Here is a 24,835-nt window from a genome sequence, read left to right as displayed (position 1 = left end):
AGCCTTTCCCACACTTGGTGTATTCATAGAGTTTTACTCTGGTAGAAATATTCTTGCAGAAATTAAAATGGGGAAACTGGCTGCACATTTCTCTATGTTGATTTCCTTTATTACTTTCATAGGATCTGTCATAGGATTGCTGTTAAAAGTCAGAAACATTTTCATCAATGTTATGTTTATTAATGGTTTGTTATTAGCAAGTAATAGCTATTGGAACCAGATGACTAACTGCATTTTAGTATGCAGGAAGTTTTTCTACTCTTTGTGGATGGTCTTAGAGTTAACTAAATGCCCTTGAAGTGACCTCTATCATATTCACTGTTCATACTGTTTATAATGTACAGGATCTTCCTAGAAAAGTGAATGATGCTTCACTCAATGTCTCAGTCAAGTTTTTGAAAACTTTCTTAAAATTCTAAATATATTTGGGGGCATGTGGGTGGCTCAGTTGGTTAAGCATCTGCCTTTAGCTCAGGTCATGATCTCCGGGCCCTGAGATCAAGCCCCACATCACTCAGCAGGGAGTCCGCTTCTCCCTCTCCCTCTGTCCCACCCTGTACCCTCCCCAACTTGTGTGCTTGCTTGCTCTCACGCTCTCTCTGATTTGGAGCTGGGTTTTTTGTTTTTAAAATTTCATGATATGCTGAAACTCTGTCCTGGGATTACTACTGCTTTATGTTGTCAGCACAACTCACCTCAGATGTATTGCATGGTTTCCATGCTGATCTTCAATGCTATGGTCTTCCCAATTTTTTTCTAATATGTAGGCACAAGAATGATTTCTTGTGCACTTTGCCATTTTCTCTTCATTAGATTTTTTTCCTCATGCATATCGTGTTTAGAAACCAACTCACTGGGTTTAAACAGTGTTTCATAATCTTAAACAAATAAAAATGTGAATGAACATCTTGAAGAAGTAACTTGTGAGCAAAGAAAGACTGAGGGCTTTAGGGTTTTCAGGACTTCATCAATGGCAGGCAGGAGAGGTCAAAATGGTAGGCAATTTACTAATGACTATAACAAGTTTTCCAAGAAAACTGTGAACCAAAACAACTTATGAAGCCAGTCTCCCACTACTGAACTTTAAGGAGCTTCAAGTCTTCTGAACCAAAACAAAAATAAAACTTCAGTTTAATGCACTCATTTTCACTGTCATGAGACATTATCAGATTCTAAGTCCATGATGGCTGTAACCATGTCTGTCTTCCTTTGAAGTGTCCTTCCACACTTTAAATCATGGAAGAGCACTGACAAGAGATCCAAGTGAAGGCCTGAATCCATCCTTACCCACTGAGACCAGGTTCTGGAAAGTTTCCAGCATCACATCTCTGTAGAGATTCTTCTGCCTAGAATGCAGCAAAGTCCACTCCTCCAGGGTGAAGTCCACCCCCACATCCTCAAAGATCACTGAGTCCTGAAACATACGAATATATGCAAGAGGAAGGGTGAATCTGAAAGCCCTGGGGAACTGAACTTAATTCATAGGAAGTTCAGAACAGATCCTCTGGTCTCACAGTATGTGCTCCTGCACCACTAAAGAGTCAACCTTAACACTACATTTTTCTATCACCAGGACCCAGAGAGATATGCTGTGCACACGAAATAAATGCTTCTGTTGCAAATTATGCAGTAAAAGGGTAGCAGATCTCAACAGTCCAAACCCAAAATATTCTTTAGGACTAGCCTTTGATGAGCTCCTGGGAGGAAATCTGCAAGCCTTCAGAATACATGGAATGATAAGAGTATCTGTATATGTAAATGGGGCCTTGGGCCATGGCAAAGCTCTTGCCAACAGTGTGACTTCTGATACATGCCTGCTTTTGTCCATCTGGGGCCTTGGGACACACTGTATCAGATTTCTAGTGTAGCTGGATGCTGAAAAGCTAAGACGAGTCACATGGATGTGCCCATGACTAACTCTCAATAAAAACCCCACAGTCCAAGACCTGAGTGAGCTCTCCTGGCTGGAAATATTTCATAAATGTTGTCACACATTAAGATCTGTTCAACTGCATTGAGAGCTGATGACTTGGAGCTTGATCCTGGCTCCTCCCGGATTCTGTCTCATGTTCCTTTTCCATTTACTAATTTTAATACAGACCTTTTTGAATAAACCCAAACACTGTAACAGCTTTTCTGAAATAAGCCCTTCTGTGTAATAAATATTTCTGTGAGCCCTTGTAGCAAGTCCTCACACCTAAGTTGGTCTTGGAGACCACTGACACAGAGAACTATCAACTCCCTGGGTTATAAAGTAATTCAGTACAGGGCCTAGCAGTAGATTGAAATTGCCAAGATAAAGAATTAGTGAACACAGGGGATCCCTGGGTGGCGCAGTGGTTTGGTGCCTGCCTTTGGCCCAGGGCGCGATCCTGGAGACCCGGGATCGAGTCCCACATCAGGCTCCCGGTGCATGGAGCCTGCTTCTCTCTCTGCCTGTGTCTCTGCCTCTCTCTCTCTCTGTGTGACTATCATAAATAAATAAAAATTAAAAAAAAAAGAATTAGTGAACACAAAGACAGACTGGTTATGCAATTCTAAGAACCGTGAGAATAAAATGAAGATAGAAGATATGCATGGTACCATTTCGTGTACTGGACTGAAGGCATGCAGACAATCCCAGGGCAGACAGCATGATCGGAAGATCATCTAAGGGGCACAGTGAGAGACCATTTGCTCTTCTTGGAACACATCTGTGAGAGGTGACATTCACAGAGTCGCCTCTCAGGAGACAGAAGAGTCTGCAAGTGCCATTTCCCTCCTTGGCTTCTTAGCACAGGTGCAGAGACACCTGCTGAGGGCAGCTTAAGTCAGACGCTGGCTCGTTAGCCTGCTAGCTCAAAATCCTGCACCCCTGTGATCTGGTGTGACTGCCCTTCTGAATCAAACCTGCATCAATCTCAACATGGTGAGATCCTTTCCCAGAGGACCAGCACAAGTCCCTGCAACACCAGGTCCCTGAGGTTTGGAGTTTTGAAAGTCAGACAGCTTGGCTGGGGTAGAGCCCAAAGTGTATTGCACTACTCCAGGCAGTCAAAACAGACACAAGTGTGAGAATAGCAATCTGAAAACACCTAGAAAAAAATGAAAACACCTAGGATACAAGAGGGGAAACTGTTTGCTTTTCTGGGAGGGCTTCCCTGAGAGCAGCAAGCATGGACTCCCCTCTCAGGGGACAGAGGAGCTGGCTGGTGCCATTTCCCTACCCCACCTCTCAGCATAAACCAACTTCAGTAAACGGCACAGCACCAACACTGACTGCCTAACCTGCTTACATCAAGCCCAACTTCCCTGCACTCTGCAGTACTGCTTTTCTCAGGCAGGTGTGCCTAAGGACCAGCACAGTGGGCCCCTTCCCCAGAAGACCAGCACAAAACTCCACACACACTGTGTCTACTGACAATAGTTTCTGCAAAGCCTCAGTTATTTTGAAAAATAGCATCAGGTCTCATTTAACAAGCAGACAAGAGCACACCTAGTTAAATCTCACCCAACTCTGGCAAAGGTCCAAACTGCCCCGTTGCAGCAAGGATAACCTCTGTAGATGACTGAACTGAGGGAGGGAGCTGCCAAAACACAACAGCAAGTGCATGCAGCACATACCAGAGGTAATTCCTAAAGCATCAGGCCCTAAACATTATATGACCTCTTCTTTATAAAACCATTACTCTCAGGAGAGGAAACATAACAGGCTTTCCTAATACACAGAAGAAGACAGACACCTAGACAAAATGTCAATACAGAGGAATCCATCCTGAAAGAAAGAACAAGAAAAGGTCATGGGCCAGGGATCTAATTGAAAAAGATACAAGTAATATGCCTGATGCTGAACTTAAAGCAACAATCCTAAGGATACTAGCTGGGCTTGAGAAAAGCATGAAGACATCAGGGAGACACTTACCACAGATATAAAAGTTGGTTTCAGCCTGAAACCAACTGGATGTAATGACCACAAATATGGAAGAAGCAGAGGAATGACTAATTGACCTAGAAGATAAATTTATGGAAAATAATGAAGTTGTACAAAATAGAGAACGAATGATGGATAATTAAAGTAGACTTAGGTAACTCAGTGACTCCATCAAACATAATAACATTCATATCATAGGAGTTCTGGAAGAAGAGACAGAAAAGGGGGCAGAGAATTTATGTGAAGAAATAATAGCTGAAAACTTCCTTAGCTGGGGAAGGAAACAGACATCCAAATCCAGGAACTCCCATCAAAATCAACAAAAACAGGCCAATATCAAGACATACTGTATTTAAGTTTGCAAAAAAAAAATACATTGATAAAGAAAAAATCCTAAAAGCAGCAAGACAAAGGAGGCCTCTAACTTACAAGGGAAGACAAATAAGGTTAGCAGCAGATCCCCCCACAGAAACTTGACAAGCCAGAAGAAAGCGGCATGATGTATTCAATGTGGTGAATGGGAAAAATCTGCAGCCCAGAATATTCTATCCAGCAACACTATAATTCAGAATAGGAGAGATAAAGAGTTTTTCAGACAAACAAAAACAACAGGAGTTTATGACCACTAAACTAGCCTTGCAAGAAATATTAAAGGGGACTTTCTGAGTGGGGATAAAAAGGCCCAAAGTGACAAAGACTAGAAAGGAACAGAGAAAAATCTTCAGAAACAATGATAAAACTAGTAATAAAATGACATTAAGGGGATCCCTGGGTGGCGCAGCGGTTTGGCGCCTGCCTTTGGCCCAGGGCGCGATCCTGGAGACCTGGGATCGAATCCCACGTCGGGCTCCCGGTGCATGGAGCCTGTTTCTCTTTCTGCCTGTGTCTCTGCCTCTCTCTCTCTGTGTGACTATCATAAGTAAATAAAAATTAAAAAAAAAATCCATATTTAAAAAAAAATGACATTAAGTACATATCTATCAGTAATAATCCTGAATGTAAGTGGACTAAATGCTGCAATCAAAAGACATAGAAAAAAAAAAGACATAGGATTCAGAAGATTTTTTTAAAAGACCCATTTAGGGACGCCTGGGTGGCTCAGTGGTTGAGCATCTGCCTTTGACTCAGGGCATGATCCCGGAGTCCTGGGATCGAGTCCCACATCGGGCTTCAGGCATGGAGCCTGCTTCTCCCTCTGCCAATCTCTCTGCATGTCTCTGTGTGTCTCTCATGAATAAATAAATAAAATATTTCAAAAATAAATAAATAAAAATTTAAAAATAAATAAAAATAAATAAAAAGACCCATTTATATATACATCCTCCCTACGAGAGACTAATTTTAGACCTAAAGAGACCTGCAGATTGAAAGTGAGGGGAGGGAGAAACATTTATCATGCTAACAACATCAAAATAAAACCAGAGCAGCAATATACCTATACCAGACAAACTAGGTTTTGTTTTTAATATTTTATTTATTCATGAGAGATACACACAGAGAGGCAGAGACACAGGCAGAGGGAGAAGCAGACTCCCTGCAGTGAGGCTGATGTGGGACTCAATTCTAGGACCCCAGGATCATGCCCTGAGCCAAAGGCAGATGCTCAACCAGGTACCCTGACAAACTAGGATTTAAACCAAAGACTGTAACAAGAGATAAAGAAGGGAACTATGTCATAATAAAGGGTAACGTCCAACAAGAAGATCTATAATAATTATAAATATTTATGACTGCAACTTGGGAGCATTCAAATATATAAAACAATAACAGACATAAAGAAACTCATCAATAATAATATATTGATAGTAGGGGACTTTAACACCCCACTTATAGAAGTGGACAGATAGGTTATCTAAACAGAAAATCAACAAGGAAACAAGGGCTTTGAATGACACACTGGATCAGATGGATTTAATGGGTATATTCAGAACATTTCATCCCAAAGTAGCACATTCTTTTCAGTGTACATGGAACATTCTCCAGAGTAGATCACATACTGGGTCACAAACCAGGCCTTGAGAAGTAAAAAAGATTGAGATCATACCATGCATATTTTCCAAACACAACACTATGTATGAAACTTGAAGTCAATCACAAGAAAAAAATTGGAAAGACCACAAATACATAGAGGTTAAAGAACATCCTACTAGGATGTTCAGAATGAATGAGTCAAAAATGAATGAGCCAACCAGGAAATTAAAGAAGAAATTTTTTAAATACATGGAAACAAAATGAAAATACTACAGTCCAAAATCATTGGGATGCAGCAAAAGAGGTAAGAGGAGAGTATATAGCAATACAGACCTACCTCAAGAATCAAGGAAAATCTCAGAGAAAAACAACCTAATCTTACACCTAAAGGAGCTAGAAAAAGAACTACAAATGAAACCTAAAGCTAGCAAGAGAAGGGAAATAATAAAGTTTAGAGCAGAAATAAATGATATAGAAACTAAAAAAAAAAATAGTGGAACAGAACAATGAAACCAGGAGCTGGACCTCTGAAAAAATTTTAATAAAATTGACAGAGCCCCTAGCCAGATTTATCAAAAAGGAAAGAGAAAGAACTCAAAAAGTAAAATCACAAATGAGACAAAAGAACACCACAAAAGTACAAACAATTATAAGGAATATTATGACAAAGTGTATGTCACTAAATTGAGCAATCTGGAAGAAATGAGTAAATTCCTAGAAACATATAAACTACCAAAACTGAAACAGGAAAAAAAACAGAAAACTTGAACAGACCCATAACCAGCAAAGAAATTGAATCACTAATCAAAAATCTCATAACAGACAAAAGTCCAGGGCCGGATGGCTTCTCAGTTGAGTTCTGCCAAACATTTAAAGAAGAGTTAATACCAGGACACCTGGGTGGCCCAGTAGGTTAAGCATCTGCCTTTGGCTCAGGTCATGATCCCAGGGTCCTGGGATGGTGCCCCATTGGGCTTCCTGTTCAGCAGGGGAGCCTGCTTCTCCCTCTCTCTTTCTGCCTCTGCCCTTTGCTCATGCACTTTCTCTCTCAAATAAATAAAATCTTTTTAAAAAGAAGAGTTAATAGTTATTCTTCCCAACTGTTCCAAAAAACAGAAATGGAAGGGAAACTTCCTAACTCATTCTACAAGGCCAATGTTACCCTGATTCCAAAACCAAAGATTCTGCTAGAAAGGAAACTACAGGCCAATATCCCTGATGAACAAGGATGCAAAAATTCTTAACAAAATACTTAGCAAATCAAATCCAACAGTACCCTAAAAGAATCATTCACTGCAATTGAGATTCATCCCTTGGCTGTAAGAGTAGTTCACTATTCGCACATCAATCAGTGTGATACACCACATTAATTCAAGAAAGAAGAACCATATGATCCTCTCAATAGATGCAGAAAAGGCATTTGACAAAGTACATAATTCATCCAAGATAAAATCCTTCAACAAAGTAGGGTTAGAGGGAACATACCGTAACTAACAAAGGCCATATATGAAAAACCCACAGCCAATATCATCCTCAAAAGTCGGAGAGCTTTTCCTCTACAGTTGTGAACAAGACAGGGATGTCTACTCTTACCACTGTTATTTAACATAGTGTTGGAAGTTCTAGCCTCAGCAGTCAGACATCAAAAAAAATTAAAAAATAAAAGGCATCCAAGTTAGCAAGAAAGAACTAAAATTTTCACTATTTGCAGATGACATGATACTCCCAAAAAGGGGATCCCTGGGTGGCTCAGTGGTTTAGCGCCTGCCTTTGGCCCAGGGGTGTGATCCAGGAGACCCGGGATCAAGTCCCATGTCGGGCTCCCTGCCTGGAGCCTGCTTCTCCCTCTGCCTGTGTCTCTACCTCTCTTCTGTGTCTCTCATGAATAAATAAATAAAATCTTAAAAAAAAAGAAAACCAAAAAAACCCCACCAAAAAACCTGCTAGAACTGATACATGAATTCATTAAAATCGCAGGAAACAAAGTCAACATACTGAAACCTTTGCATTTCTATATATCAATAATGAAGCATCAGAAAGAGAAATCAAGGAATGTATCCCATTTACTACTGCACCAAAAAACCATAAGATACTAAGGAATACACCTAACCAAAGAGGTAAAAGATCTGTATTCTGAAAACTATAAAAGTTATGAAAGAAATTGAAGATGGTACAAAGAAATGGAACATGGGGGACGCCTGGGTGGCTCAGCAGTTGGGTGTCTGCCTTCAGCCCAGGGCGAGATCCTGGGTCCTGGGATCGAGTCCCACATCAGGCTCCCTGCAAGGAGCCTGCTTCTCCTTCTATGTCTCTGTCTCTCTCTCTGTGTCTCTCATAAATAAATAAATAAAATCTTTAAGAAAAAAGAAATGGAACATGGATTGGAAGAACAAACATGTTAAAATATCTATGCTACCCAAAGCAATCTACACATTTAATTCAATCCCTATCAAAAAACCACCAGCACTTTTCACAGAGCTAAACCAAACAATGCTAAAATTTTTACAGAACCACAAAAGATCCCAAATAGCCAACACAATCCTGAAAAAGAAAAGAAAAGCTGGAGGCATCACAATTCCAGACTTTAAGCTATATTGCAAAACTATAGTCATCACAACAGTATGGTACTGGCACAAAAACAGACACATAGATCAATGAACAGAATGGAAAACCCAGAAACGAACCCACAGCTATCTGGTCAACTAATCAACAAAGCAGGAAAGAAATATCGAATGGAAAAAAGTCTCTTCAACAAGTGGCGTTGGGAAAATTGGACAGCCACATGCCAAAAAATTAAAATGGACCACTTTCTTACACTATACACAAAAATACATTCAAAGTGGATTAAAAACCTAAAGGTGAGACGGGAAACCATCAAAATCCTAGAGAACATGGGATCCCTGGGTGGCGCAGCGGTTTGGCGCCTGCCTTTGGCCCAGGGCGCGATCCTGGAGACCCGGGATCGAATCCCACATCGGGCTCCCGGTGCATGGAGCCTGCTTCTCCCTCTGCCTATGTCTCTGCCTCTCCCTCCTTCTCTCTCTGTGACTATCATAAATAAAAAAAAAAAATTAAAAAAAAAATTCAAAATCCTAGAGAACACAGGCAGCAACTTCTTTGACCACAGCCACAGCAACTTCTTACTAGATATGTCTGCTGAGGCCAGGGAAACATAAACAAAAATAAACTATTGGAAATCCATTTAGATAAAAAGCTTCTGCACAATAAAGGAAACAGTCAACAAAACTAACAGGCAACCTTTGGAATGGGAGAAGATACTTGCAAATGATATAGCTGATAAAAAAAAGGGGGGGTTGGTATCCAAAGTATATAAAGAACTTATAAAGCTTACCACCCAGAAAATAAATAATGCAATTTAAAAGATGGGCAGAAGACATGAATAGACATTTTCCCAAAGAAGATGTCCAGGTGGCCAACAGAGACATGAGAAGATGCTCAACATCCCTCATCATCAGGGAAGTGCAAATCAAAACTATAATGATGTATCACCTCACCGCTGTCAGAATGGCTAAAATTAACACAGGAAACAGGTGTTGACAAAGATGTGGAGAAAGGAGAGCCCTCTTACATTGTTGGTGGGAATGCAAACTGGTGCAGCCACTCTGGAACACAGTGTGGAGGGTCCTCAAAAAATTAAAAATAGAAGTACCCTACAACCTCACAATTGCACTACTAGGTATTTACCCAAAGGATACAAAAATACTCATTTGAAGGATACATGCACCCTGATGTTTATAGCAGCATTATCAACAATATCCAAATTATGGAAAGGGCATAAATATCCATCACCTGATGAATGGGCAAAGAAGATGGGGTGTGTATATACCGACTTCAAAGCCCGGGGTGTAAAATGTTTATAATGTATTGTTGAGTATACAATACATATGATGTAAAATATGTGTAATCTAATTCCCAATAACAGCACAGAGGAGGTGGGCAGGAGCAAAACTATAATGGAAAAGGGACAGAAATGATTAGAGATGATAAACCATTCATTAAAACACACCCTGTTGGCTTTGTAACATTAATAGTCGCAACATATAGAGAAATAATGCCTTATAATGCAGAGGAACAGAACTACTTAGGAGCAACATTTCTGTACCTCAGGAATTAAGCAATCATAAATCTGAAGCTGATCTGATTAGGTGTATATGGTAACCCTAAAGCAACCAATTTTTTAAAAACTAAAAACTGAAAAAAAATGTAATTAAACCAATTAAAATGCTCTCCTGGGAAATATTAATGCAAAACAAAGCAGTAGAGGAACAAAGGCAGAAGACAGCAAGAGTGAATGGGGACACGGGACAACCACAATGAATGATGATGACACTAAGTGTCAGCGGATCACACAACCCAACAAACGGCAGAGGTGGTCAGAGTGTATCGTGAAACATGACCTAACTAAATTCTCTCTCCTGGAGACACTCTGCTTTGCACCTGCAGTGACCTCCCACTGGGCCCCTCAGGCATGCCATCCATGCACCTCTTCCAGAACTGTGAGTGATAAATCCTACTTCAGTTCCCCTGTGGACTTTTGCAGAACTAGGACTCCTTGTTAGAAACCCTGAGGCTCTACGTTACAAATGCTGACTTAACAGTATCACAGTTGGCACCACGAACAGGATGGATTGGGTCCTGCTTCTAATCATCCATTGGTGATGCCAAATGGCCTTACAACTGCCTCAGCTAGTATAAACAGTAAGTGCAGTGTGGTGCCAGCGGGAGCAAGGTACAGAGGACCTTCACCCATCATTAGAAATATGCTTAATCCTGGGGTCATTAGCCCACCACCCACCCTGTAATAGCCTAGTTGCCAGGTTAAAACTGGGTGGCCACGAGGAGACCTCAACATTAACTATGGAATTTTAGATGCATGGGTTCTTGCCATTAATTATCCTATTCCCAATGGGACAGAGATGATAGATGGCATCTCAGAGGTTCAGGGCCCCTATTTTGCTGTCCTAGGTTTACCCAACATGTTTTACTCCTGAAGGGGTTCTGATCAAACCACCCCAAAACATGCCACTTTGGCATGTGGACTATTTTGAACTGAAGGCGACTGAGTGGATTCAAGAGAAACTTTTTGTCCCTCCTTTAATTACCTAGGAAAATCCAAGTTGGGGGTCTTTCCCAGAATAAGAGTTACTACCAGAGATAAATTTTATCTGAGTGACCCATGTGTATAGCAGGGCCAACGTCTGATTACCAAACATCTGCTCTTCTTATTGCCTTGTGAACTGCCCTCCTCTCCTTTGAAGCCCCAGGTCCCTATCCCGTTCCTATGCTCCAGATGGCATAAATGCCTCATTTTACTGGTCTTTGAACTTCTCTTGTATGTTGGGTTCCAATATGTTACAATTTTTTATTATTATTTTTTAATAATAAATTTATTTTTTATTGGTGTTCAATTTGCCAACATACAGAATAACACCCAGTGCTCATCCAGTCAAATGCCCCCCTCAGTGCCCGTCACCCATTCACCCTCTCCTCCCACCCTCCTCCCCTTCCACCACCCCTAGTTCGTTTCCCAGAGTTAGGAGTCTTTATGTTCTATCTCCCTTTCTGATATTTCCTACCCGTTTCTTCTCCCTTCCCTCTATTCCCTTTCATTATTATGTTAACACAATTAAATTTGATTTCTTCCTATTCATCGGTCTTATGTCAATGTAATTTTTAGATCATCCAGAAGAACCTTTGAAAGATACAGGAAAATTTTTCCACCCTGAGACTTTTGGCAAGCCAGCAATGAGACCTCACTAGTTGGGCACTGCTTGCCCCAAAGCTGTTGCAGTAGAAAGATTCTGGGATTTTTAACAAGAGCTGGCAAAAAGTAAGAATTCCTACATCAGAGCCTTGCATGTCTACCTGCACAGTCCAGTGGAAGCAGTGATGAGTACTCCTGCCCTTTTTTTCTCTACTCTAAATTTATTTTTTTATTTTAAAAAAGATTTTATTGATTTATTCATGAGAGACACAAAGAGAGAGAGGCAGAGACACAGGCAGAGGGAGAAGCAGGCTCCATGCGGGGAACCCAACGTGGGACTCGATTCCGGGACTCCAGGATCGCGCCCTGAGCAAACGCTCAACCGCTGAGCCACCCAGGCATCCCTTCTCTAAATTTAGATTAGCAGGAGAAAATATTAGTAGAACTAGTTCCCTGGGTTTAGCAACTCTAGTGGTCCTTTTTCTCTCAGAGACGGCCATACTTTTTCTTTGTTGTGTTGTGTTGTCATAAAAACGGAAACCATAGTGCAGAACACCACGTATACGCCTGTCGTTCAAGCCAGATTCACAGACTGGTGAGTTCACAGCTCTCAGCAGACCAGTATTTTTTTAGACAAATTTTGCTTTGGGTTAACATGCACATGAGGTAAAGGCTACTGGCTAAGGGACAGGTGGAAGCCAAAGCCACAAAATTGATGCGTACAAGGGGGTATTTGTTTGGCTCTGAGAGACCCAAGGCTTAGCTAAAGCCGTTCATGTGCACATAAGAAAAACTCTTGTCTTGTTCTATATCCTGAGAACATGGCTTTGTGACCAGTGAAAACATTCTGTCTGGTCCCCACTCTCTGGCCAGATGATGGATCCTCTGAATTGGCTATATTTGAGAAAAGAATAAAAAAATTTAGGGGCACCTAGGTGGCTCAGTTGGTGGAGCATCTGCCTTTGGCTTGGGTCACGATCCCGGAGTCCTGCAATCAAGCCACATGTCAGGCTCCCTGTTCATCGGAGAGCCTGCTTTTCCCTCTGCTCCTCCCCCACTCTCTCTCTCAAATAAAATCTTTTTTAAAAGTTTAGAGAGTTGTCATTCTAAACAATTGATTTCTTGGCACCTAGTACAAAGAAATGTAATGATTAGGGGATCCCTGGGTGGCGCAGAGGTTTAGCACCTGCCTTTGGCCCAGGGCGCGATCCTGGACAACCGGGATCGAATCCCACGTCGGGCTCCCGGTGCATGGAGCCTGCTTCTCCCTCTGCCTATGTCTCTGCCTCTCTCTCTTTCTCTCTGTGTGACTATCATAAATAAATAAAAAAAAAGAAATGTAATGATTAGCCTTAGGGACTCCCTTTAATAAGATGAAAGAAGGGAGATTAGAACAAAATTTCAATTCAGTGTAAATTTCCCTTCTCAAAATCTGGCCCCATCTGCCTGTTCTAGCTTCCTTTCATTCTCTAGGCCTAGGGTCTGCAGGTTACTCATGTAAATGCAGGAAGTCAGAAGTACCTGGGACAGGCAGGGCTTGCCAGCTTCTGGTCTTCCTGTGTAATGTTCTTTTTTTTTTTATTTTTATTTATTTATCTCTTATTTCACAAGAGACACAGAGAGAGAGGCAGGCACATAGGGCAGAGGGAGAAGCGGGCTCCCTGCAGGAGCCTGATGCGGAACTTGATCCCAGGACCCCTGGATCACAACCTGAGCCAAAGGCAGACACTCAGGTGAGCCACCCAGGTGCCCATTGTGTAATGTTCTTTGTAGATCTATCCTAGGTCCCCAGCCAAAGAATTCTTGTCCCATGGACAGCAGATCTTTTCAGCAAATCATACCAAATTTAAAGAATTAGAAAGATCAGTGGCCATTCACAAGTCCCCTCCCCTGCATCACAGAGGAAACAGATAACCAGAATTTCTCCTAGGCTGTCCCACAAATGCCTGGCTGAAGGCTGATGTTCAGGGGCGGATAGAAGAGGAAAATGAAATTCCATGACACCCCCTCCTTTCCAAATCCAGAGTCACTAGTTATTGATCTTTTCTCTCCCTGTTGCTGTCTTGCTTGGCTCATCTTGTCTGCCTGCCGGGGACATGCAGCTTGTCAGGTCTTCCTCAAAGCTATCCTTGGGAGTGACTCTGTATCTTGGGAAGGTAGTATCCTTGCCCCCTCCTTGGGAGGGGGGTAGGTTATTCAGTACTTCCAGCAGTTTGACCTGTTTGTCTTGGCTGAAAACTGACAAAATAGTCAAAAGAATTTTGTTTTTAAGCAGCTCTGTAGTCAAGTTTGGCCATATCAGAAGCTGATATTTTGAGCCTGATAGGAATGAATGTAGGGGGTTTCTCTCCTACGCTAAAATAAAACTAGTGGGGATCCCTGGGTGGCTCAGTGGTTTGGCACCTGCCTTCGGCCCAGGGCATGATTCTGGAGTCCTGGGATCGAGTCCCACATCAGGCTCCCTGCATGGAGCCTGCTTCTCTCTCTGCCTGTTTCTCTGCCTCTCTCTCTCTCTGTCTCTATGTGTGTGTGTGTGTCTCATGAATAAATAAAATATTTAAAAATAAAATAAAACTAGGTACACGAAGGGAAAGAAATAAATTGAGGATAATTCAGTTGGTTGAATAGATAACCCTATGATGTCAATTCTTTGAAGAATTGCTTTGAAGAATTGGGAGCAACTATCTTTATCTTTAAAAATCTTTGGAAAACTAGAAATATGGCCCCAGAATTATCCAGAAACAAATCAGGGTTTTTCAGTTTGTCCTTCTGACAAACCTCAAAACCTCCCCCTCTATCTCAAAAGGCTTGTAAAGTATTGTCCTGAGAAACCCAAGTCCTTGGAGAAACTTGGATACCTTCTCTGTGCCTCTGTAATGTAGACTTTCCACCCACATCTTCTCTAGGATATAAGAGCCATTCCTTGAAATACAAACTTTAGGGAGATGTTTCTTATCACAAAAAAGGAGAGGAGAGGAAGTAATTGGAAATTGGACAAATCTCCACAAATCTTGGTGACTGTAAAGAAAGTCTCTGTTTGCATCTCCTCATATATGTCTATATAGGTGTTGTATGGTATTTTTCTACCTCTGGCTGGTATTGCTGAAATTAATTTGTGGAAGAGCTCTGTTTATCTGGTTTGAAGGCAAGCACTAGTAAGGGCTGGCTGTTCTAAAACTTTCAGAAATATAAAAATTGACCCAAATGTTTTTCAGCTTCATATGATACAGACTTAACCTTTAATACATAAAAGCTAGTTGAAGTTTGCTAATTGAAATAGGCATGTCTTTAGCTGACAGTATTAAATATAAAGCTTTTGGGATCCCTGGGTGGCGCAGCGGTTTGGCGCCTGCCTTTGGCCCAGGGCCCGATCCTGGTGATCCGGGATCGAATCCCACGTCAGGGTCCTGGTGCATGGAGCCTGCTTCTCCCTTTGCCTGTGTCTCTGCCTCTCTCTCTCTCTCTCTGTGTGTGACTATCATAAATAAAAAATAAATAAATATAAAGCTTTTATCCTACCCAGGTTTAATAATCAAATAAATTCATGTTCAGTCTGTTGCAAAATTTGCCAGCAAAAATAAGTTAGAATGATGGCTAATTCTTGCTAATGTTTCGTGAAGAATTCCTGAGATATCTAAACATAATTGCCAGAAGCAAATTATCTAGATAGATGTAAATAACAGTTTTTATGTGAACTTTTTAGTAATTTTATAGTATGTCCACTTAAATAGCTTCCCAAATTTCTTTGGTAACTCCTATTCTTAGAATTTAGCCATATTAAATAAATAAATAATAAATGAATTAAGGAAGTTAATAATTTTGCTATGTTAAGTTAAATGACGAGTTCACTGAATAACACATAAATGCAAATAAACTAAATACTGAAGCATTTAATTGCTAAACAAATCCAAGTTTACCTACTTTTGACATATTACAAAAAGATAAATTTAGGTCTGTTGGTAAACACATCTTGTGCTTCACTGAAGGACCATACTGTTAAGAAGGACCATGCTTCTAGAAATTATGAAATGTATTCATAAGTTTGTCAATTTAAAGAATACAATGTAATAAGCAGCTCACAAGTGCTGACTACTTAGTTTTCACTAGAAACTGGAATATCTAAAAGTTAAAAATTATAATTAGCATATACAATTAGAGCTTCTACATATATGGGACGCCTGGATGGCTCAGCAGTTGAGTTGGCTCAGAGCATAATCCTCGAGTCCCAGGATCGACTCCCACATCAGGCTCCCTGCAGGGAGGCCTGCTTCTCCCTCTGCCTATGTCTCTCATGAATAAATAAATAAAATCTTTAAAAAAAAAAGCTTCTACAAATAATAACAGCATCAATTCCGTATATAAGGAAAGGATATTTTGGTGATAAAAAGTATGAGGAATGGAGATCCATTTTTATTGAGAGAAAACAAGGTAATTTTACTTCAAAGTAAAGCTGATTATTTCTGAATGGGAAAGAGAACAAGGGGCAAACTAAAATAGACAGAGAAAGTTGTAGGTTTATGAAAAAGGAATCTTGGGAAAGGAATTTTATGTGTGATCAAGAGATAAGGAATGGATTTCTTTTTCTTAATTTATTCATGAGAGAGAGAGGCAGAGACACAGGCAGAGGGAGAAGCAGGCTCCATGCTGGGAGCCCGATGCAGGACTTGATCCCAGATCCCAGGACCACGCCCTGGACCAAAGGCAGGCACCAAACCGCTGAGCCATCCAGGGATCCCCGAGAATGTGTTTCTTAAAGTGTTTTTAAAAATAAGCTTATAAGGATTTTAAAATAAGTTTTAATATCAATAGTGTACTTAGGTAAAAATGGAACTTAATTTTCTTTCATCTGTTAAAAGGATAAAGTTGAACTGTTGGTATGCTCTTTTAATAGTCTATGCCTAGAAAAACAGGATTCTGTTTTGCCAACATAATTACCTGTGTTTATCAGGCCTTTGATTACTTATGAAAACTGAATCTGTTCAATATCAAAAGTTAAGTTTTGCCAACAACCATGTAACCTGTTATATTTACCTTTCAAAACTCTTATTGTCACTTTGGTTCATAACCAAAGTGTTGTTTCACAGTGACCTATGGTCCTATTTGACCAAGTGCTTTAAAACTCCTTTTGATTTTTCTGACAAACTTCCCAAAATCAAATTCTAAATGAAGTCTTCTTGACCTGGAAAGGAATTTGGGATTTCTCCTAGAAGGATCCCTAGAACATTCCAGAGGATTTGTTATGTAGCTAATTAGGCTTACTAAATATGTTAAACTACACGGAAAACTCTGTCAAACAAGAAGGAATACTAAGGGGATCCCTGGCTCGGCGGTTTCGCCTGCCTTTGGCCCAGGGCGCAATCCTGGAGTCCCGGGATCGGGTCCCGCGTCGGGCTCCTGACATAGAGCCTGCTTCTCTCTCTGCCTCTCTCTCTCTCTCATGAATAAATAAATTTTTAAAAAATCTTTTAAAAAGAAAGAAGGAATACTAAGCTTTCTTTAGGTTGTATTTGTGTAGATACATAAATGTTCTAGAAATTATATGAAACTCCTAGAAATCTGAAATAGAAATGTCCTGGTATGTTATCACTTGCAATTCTAGTTACTGAAGTGTTTAGTTTCACAGAAATAACCAAATCTCTGTGTCCACTACATTACAGTGAACTCTCGTCAGATCTTTAACCACGGCCACTTTTGAGTCTCTTGTCATTTACAGCTATTGTTTTCCTCTGATGCTTTTGCAAAAGTATTTCATTTTCAAGATTCGTGAAAAGGAGTTTTGACAAAACAGGTTCCTGATAACCTTAGGATCATGGAACTGAACTGTGTGAGCATTCCTGAAACTAGCAGGAAAACCAGATTCAAACAGAACAAGAATAACTGAATGAACAGAGAAGGATCATTATAGTTTTATGACTCTTGTTTGAAACACTATTGTTTAATGTTGCTCTTCCAGATAGAAAGGAACTTTCTCTTAAACCAAAATATACCTTTGCAGGACACCTGGGTGGCTCAGTGGTTGAGCGTCCGCCTTGGGCTCAGGGCATGATCCCAGAGTCCTGGGATCGAGTCCCGCATCGGGCTCCTTGCATGGAGCCTGCTTCTCTTCCCTCTGCCTATGTCTCTGCCTCTCTCTCTCTCAGCCTCTCTCTGTCTCTCATGAATAAATAAATATTTTTTAATTTGAAAAAATAAAAATATAGACCTTTGCAAACAAATACTGTCCCAGCTACACCCCAGACCTGACACCTCTACTGTCCACCTGCTTGTATTCACTTCCTTCCTTAAGTTCTTCTTTCTGGCTTAGCTCTTCACTCAAGCAAATGAAACCCAGAACCACCCCTCAGGTGCTAGTGACTGCCCTGACAAGACCTCCAGCGGGCTCAGACCAGTTTGAGCTGAACCCCGGACTCCCCCTGCACAGATGAACCAAGGAGTGACCTCTGGAATGACCAACAATTACCTTTACCTCATTAGAATACTAAAATCTCCACCCAAGAAGGAGCAGAGCCTCATTTATATAACATAGAATGTAGGTACAGGCCTGTGGCCTTAGTGCGAACACATGACCTCATGCCTGCCTCTCCATACAGTGACAGGGTGTCCCTATCCAAATATTGACCCTTGCTTAGGGGGGTACAGATTCAGAAGGTATTCCCTGTGATCTTATTTGCTACAAATAATGTCTGCTTTGTGCAGCAACTCACCTGGCGTGGTTTCTATGTGTGAGTCACCAAAGTTCAGCTGTAAATTTGGTGACCGAGATGGGAATGTTGTCCTCCTGAGGCTGTGCCTTCTGGTTCTCTGGTTTCTGCTGGGACCAGGGAAAGATTCACGTTGGTCTCATTGGATTATGGGGAAAAATTTTTTTTCTCTCTACCTAATCCTCCAGAACTTGGAAACTTAACGAGTATAGTTGACCTTGAACAATGCAGGGATTAGGGGCACCGACCCTCTGCACAGTTAAAAACCCAAGTATATCTTTTGACTCCCCTAAAACTTAACTACTAACAGCCTACTATTGGCCCAAAGCCTTACCAATAACAAATAATTAACATATATTTTGTGTGTTGTGTATATTATATACTGTATTCTTATAGCAAGTATGCTAAAGAAAATGTTTTTAATAAAATCATGAGGAGAGAAAATTTATAGCACTGTATCTGTTTTTTTTTAAATATCCACACATAATTGGACCCAAGCAGTTCTAACTTGTGTTTTTCAAAGCGTCAACTGTGTTTGTATTTTCATGACAATATAGTTATTTGCATAAATTCAGTAAGAATCTGTTCTCCTTATAACAGGGCACAACTGGAAACATTCATTATACTATTAAGGCTGGAATGGAATGTCATAATTGAGATATTTGAGAGATGCATATATTCAGATATGACCAGACCAGTCAACTAGGATTGGCTTTATGGAGTCAATGAGGTCACTTGGAAATGATACCTTGCTTACAGGGTTCTCAGCTTCCTTCCCAGGTCAGTAAGGTTGGCCACTTCCTGGCAGGAGCAGAAATCTCAAGATATTTTGAGGACCTCAGAAAGAGAGGAATTCACCTGAATTTTTGTGTACTGCAGGTAAAGCGTGATGGCATGTCCTTGACGTGGCTTCTTAGCCTTGAGAAACTTTTAAAATTTTCAATCGGAGACTCCTGAAGAAAAGATTAGCAAGGCAGATTTAAAGAAGCTTATATGGTCAGTCACTATGCTCTCTACATTTCTGTAAATAATCAGGCTAAGTTTACTGGTTTACTAATTAGTCTTGCTGTAGCTATGTGTCAGCAACACATCTTTGTGGATGTTAGATTCTAGTTCTGAGTAATTGTCTTTGTTATTTGAAAGCAACAAATGACTGGATCCTGAATTTTTCTGCTTTCCTCAAAAGAAAATATGCAAAAATAAAATCAGCTGACTTAGAGATGCATACAGTGTTACTCACCCAGACAGAGGAGGCCTGCCTTTGGAGTCATTTAAAGTGGGATGTCTGGTATGAAGGCTTCCTCCAGGTCTTGGCCTGGGTGTCCTTTAGAATATTTAGATGGTTGTGCAACCACCTATGCATTTTATACAAACACTGTATTTTACGATTAAATTCCATGAAGTCAGTTATAACTTATCACAATACCATGTTAAAGGAAAAATGTCAAAATATCTGAATAGATGTATCCTATTCAACATGAATCCAAACAGAAAATCTTAGCAATTTAAGGATAGGTGGAAACTTGCAGAGCCTGATGAGGAAAACATCAGAAAGGAATGTTCATTAAAGAATATACAAAGAATACAAAGTGGAACCTTTTCCCAATTAATCTTGGTGAAAAGGAATCCCATTACCTCACTTCTAGGTGACATCCCATCCAGAGTCACCAGAAAAAAAAAAAAATCAGAATTATAAAGAAAAAAGTTACCTTTATTCAGAGCTAAAAGTATTATGGAAGATCCATAAAGAACTAGAAGATAAGCAGGGAGTAAGATTTTTGTTAAGTTTCCAGAATGCAAGCACAATATGAAAGTAAATCTCACCCATTTAAATTGCAAGCAACAAGGACGCCCGGGTGGCTCAGCGGTTGGGCGCCTGCCTTCCGGCTCGGGGTGTGATCTTGGGGTCCTGGGATCGGGTCCCGCATCGGGCTCCCTACATGGAGCCTGCTTCTCCCTCTGCTTGTGTCTCCACCTCTCTCTTTCTCTCTGTCTCTCTCATAAATAAATAAAATCTTTTTAAAAATAAATAAATTGCAAGCAACAGCACTTAAAAAGAAACTAGAAGATGGTGGTGGAGTAGGAGGACCCTAGGCTCACCTTGTACCAGGAATACAACCAGATAACTATCAAATCATCCTGAATACCCCAGAAATTGACCTGAAGACTAGCAAAACTCCACAACTAAAGGGAGAAAAGAGGCCACATAGGAAGAGGCAGAAAGTGTGGAGCTGTGGTTTGGGAGAGATGGTGGCCGCTACAGGGGGGAGGGAGTTGCTGTCACAGAGGAGAGCTAGAGACAGACCAGTACACAGGAGAGTGCACAGGGAAGAAGAATCCCCATAGCAATTGGCTTGGAAAGTAAGTGGGTCCAAATTTCATGAGTTCTTGCAACCAGTGGGGCGTAAAGCTTGGGTTTTAAAGGTCAGCATGCTTGGCTCGGCAAGAGTTCAGAGGACATGGGTGCTGCTCTTGGAGAAAAGCCAGGCAGACTGCAGACAAACAGCATGGAAACAGTGATCTGAAGAACTCTGGGGACACACAGGGGGAGGTCAGGTGCTCATCTTGGAGCACGTCCCAGAGAGGCCATGTTCACAGAGAAACACATCGAAGAACAAAGGAACTGGCCGATGCCATTTCCTTCCCTGCCCCTCAGCATAAGCATAGAGCCATCTGCGGGAACCAGCACAGCACTGACAGTGGCCGCCTAACGTGCTTACACCAAGCCTCCCACCCTGTGCTCTGGTGGAACCAGCATTCACAATAATACTTCCTGAGTTCCAGTGAGGCGGGCCCCTTGACCTGGAAGACTGGCCCAAACCCCTGCTCATACCCCATCTCCCCACTCACGAGTTTTGAGGAGCCTGGGTTCCAACAGCAGTGGTGATGGGTGCTCATTTCACAAGCAGAGCACACCTAGTTAAAACTCACCACATTCAGGCAAGATACCAAACACTGCCCACAAGTCAAAGAGCCTTGCAGACGACTGGCCTGAAGGATAGAGCAGCCAGGACAAAACAGCAGAGCACAAGCAGCACACATCAGAGACACTCCTAGAAGCGCCAGGCCCTGGGGAACAGGACACTACATGGTGGGCACTACAGGATCTCCTCTTCATAAAGCCATTACCATCAAGAACAGGAGATGTAGCTGACATTCCTCACACACAGAAACAGGCACAGAGACTTAGACAAAATGAGATGACACAGGGATCTGTCCCAAATGAAAGAACAGAACAAGGCCATAGCCAGATATCTAGGCAAAACAGATATAAAGTAACATGTTTGACACAGAATTTAAAGATACTCATCCTAGAGATACTCACTGGACTTGAAAAAATTGTTAAGGACATCAGTGAGGCTGTTAATACAGAGATAAGGAATAACATAGCAGAGATACAGGGCTCAGTAAACAAAACAAACACACTTGATGGCTGGAAGAAGCAGAGGAATGAACTCATGACCTAGAAGACAGAGTAACAGAAAGTCACCAAGTTAAACAAAAGAGAAGAATTTTGCAGAGTGAGAACAGACTTGGCAACCCATCAAATATAATAACACTCGGGATCCCTGGGTGGCGCAGCGGTTTGGCGCCTGCCTTTGGCCCAGGGCGCGATCCTGGAGACCCGGGATCAAATCCCACGTCAGGCTCCCGGTGCGTGGAGCCTGCTTCTCCCTCTGCCTATGTCTCTGCTTCTCTCTCTCTCTCTGTGCGACTATCATAAATAAAATAAAAAAAATTAAAAAAAAAATATAATAACACTCATATCATAGGCGTCCCAGAAGAAAGAGAGAGAGGAAGGGGGCAGAGAGTATATGTGAAGAAATAACACCTTAAAACTTCCCTCATCTGAGGAAGGAAACAGATATCCAGACCCAGGAGGCACAGAAAACCCCCAACAAAATCAGCAAAAGCAAATCTACACCAAGACATGTTGTAATTAAACAGGCAAAATATAGTGATAAAGAAAAAATATTAAAATCAGCAAGACATTAAAAAAAATTTAAAAAAAAAAAGGGATCCCTGGGTGGCGCAGCAGTTTGGCGCCTGCCTTTGGCCCAGGGCGCGATCCTGGAGACCCGGGATCGAATCCCACATCGGGCTCCTAGTGCATGGAGCCTGCTTCTCCCTCTGCCTGTGTCTCTGCCTCTCTCTCTTTCTCTCTGTGTGACTATCATAAATAAATAAAAATTAAAAAAAATTTTAAAAAATCAGCAAGACAAAAGACAGTTACACAGAAGGGAAACCCCATAAGTCTTCCTTTGTTTCATCAGAAACTTTCCAAGCTAGAAAGGAGTGGCATGATATATTCAAAGTGCTGAGAGGGAAGAACCTGCAGCCAAGAACGCTCTATCCAGCAAAGCTATCATTCAGAATAGGAGGAGAGAGAAAGAGTTTCCCAGATGAACTCAAAGAGTTCATGACCACTAAACCAGCCCTGTAAGAAATATTAAAGGGGGCTCTCTGACAGGAAAGGAAAGCCCAAAAATGAGAATATGAAGGTGGGAAACACAAAAGCAATAAAAAAATGAGTATTTCTGCAAAACATCAGTTAAGGAACTAACAAAATAAAAGGATATAAATTATGACACCATATACCTCCAACATGGGGAGAAGAGGAGTAAAGAGTGGGTCCAGGGCAGCCCCGGTGGCGCAGCGGTTTAGTGCCGCCTGCAACCCAGGGCGTGATCCTGAAGACCCTGGATCGAGTCCCACGTCAGGCTCTTTGCATGGAGCCTGCTTCTCCCTCTGCCTGTGTCTCTGCCTCTCATTCTCTCTCTGTGTTTCTATGAATAAAATCTTAAAAAAAAAAAAAAGAGTGGGTCCAAACTTAAACTAAGAGGAAGAGGATATATACAAACCTAATGGTAGCCACAAATGAAAATCCACTAATAAATATGCAAAGAATAAATAGAAAAAATCCAAATATATCACTAAAGAAAACCAGCAAACCACAAAACAAAGAAAGGATCAGGAAAAAAAAAATCTTCAGAAACAACCACAAAACAAGCAATAAAATGGCATAAGTACATACTATCAATAATTGCTTTGAATGTCAAAGGACTAAATGCCCCAATCAAAATACACAGGGTGACAGAATGGATAAAAACAACACTCCTCTATATGCTGCCTACAAGAGACTAAGTTTTTTTTTTCTGATTTTATTTGAGAGAGAGCAGGAGAGCACATGCACAAGCTTGTGCTTGTGGCGGGGGGGTGGCATGCAGAGAGAGAGAGAAGCATACTCTTCACTGAGCAGGGAGCCTAATGTGGGGCTTGATCCCAGGATCCTGGGATCCAAAGGCAGATGCTTTACTGAGCCATTCAGGCACCTCATCTTGTTTTTAGACCTAAAGATAACTACAGATTGAAAGACAGAGGATGGAAAAACATTATGCCAATGGACGTCAAAAGAAAGCCAGAGCAGCAATACTTACTTGTATGAGACAAAATAGACTTTAAAACAAAGCCTGGGGATCCCTGGGTGGCGCAGCGGCTTAGCGCCTGCCTTTGGCCCAGGGCGCGATCCTGGAGACCCAAGATCGAATCCCACGTCGGGCTCCCGGTGCATGGAGCCTGCTTCTCCCTCTGCCTGTGTCTCTGCCACTCTCTCTCTCTCTCTCTCTCTCTCTCTGTGACTATCATAAGTAAATAAAAACAGAAAGGATTTATTTCAAAATATAAAAAAAACAAAGCCTGTAATAAGAGACAAAGAAGGACACTATATAATAATAAAGGGAACAATACAACAAGATATAACAATTTTAAATGTTTATGCGCCCAACGTGGAAGCACACAAATATATAAAACAGTTAATAACATACATAAAGGAACTAACCAGTGATAATAAAACCATACCTGTAGTGGACTTTAACACACCATTTACATCAATGGATAGATCATCTAAACAGAAAATCAACAAGGAAACAATGGGTTCAAATGACACACTGGAGGGGTATCTGGGTCGCTCAGTGGTTGATTCTGGTGATCCCAGGATCCTGGGATCTAGTTCTGCATCAGGCTCCTCGTGGGGAACCTACTTCTCCCTCTGCCTATGTCTCTGGTTATCTCTGTTTCTCTCATGAATAAATAAAATCTTTTTTTAAAAAAAGAACATTCCATATTTAAACAGTAGAATACACGTTATTTTCAAGTGCACATGGAACATTCTCCAAAATAGATCACATAGTCGCCCACAAAACAAGTCTCCACAGATTCAAGAAGACTGATGTCATACCATGCATGTCTTCTGACCACAGTGCTATGAAATTAGAAGTCAACCACAAGAAAAAACCTGGAAAGACCACAAATATGTGGAGGTTAAATAACTTGTTAGTAAACAATGAGTGGGTTAAATAGGAAATAAAAGAGGAACTAAAGCACATGGAAACAAATGAAAATTAGAGCACAATGTTTCAAAATCTCTAGGAAACAGCAAAAGTGATTCCAAGAGGGAAGTCTATAGCAAAACAGACCTACCTCAAGAAGCACAAAAAAATCTCAGAGAAAAACAACCTAACTTTACAA

General features: G+C 41.2%; 1 long non-coding RNA gene across 1 annotated transcript; it reads right to left on the bottom strand.

The window, feature by feature from the left end:
- Positions 1 to 985: 985 nt before the first annotated feature.
- On the bottom strand, positions 986 to 24,040 carry LOC112666248 (uncharacterized). Its single transcript, XR_007404041.1, has 4 exons — positions 23,746 to 24,040; positions 19,056 to 19,260; positions 18,311 to 18,414; positions 986 to 1,414 (listed from the first exon to the last, which is right to left on the bottom strand). It is a non-coding gene; the product is annotated as an uncharacterized LOC112666248 (long non-coding RNA).
- Positions 24,041 to 24,835: the final 795 nt, after the last annotated feature.

The sequence above is a fragment of the Canis lupus genome, chromosome 20 (assembly GCF_003254725.2).
Source record: "Canis lupus dingo isolate Sandy chromosome 20, ASM325472v2, whole genome shotgun sequence".
Classification (NCBI taxonomy): Eukaryota; Metazoa; Chordata; class Mammalia; order Carnivora; family Canidae; genus Canis; species Canis lupus.
The sequence above is the reverse complement of the archived record's forward strand: the minus strand, read 5'-3'. Positions and strand labels throughout refer to the sequence as shown.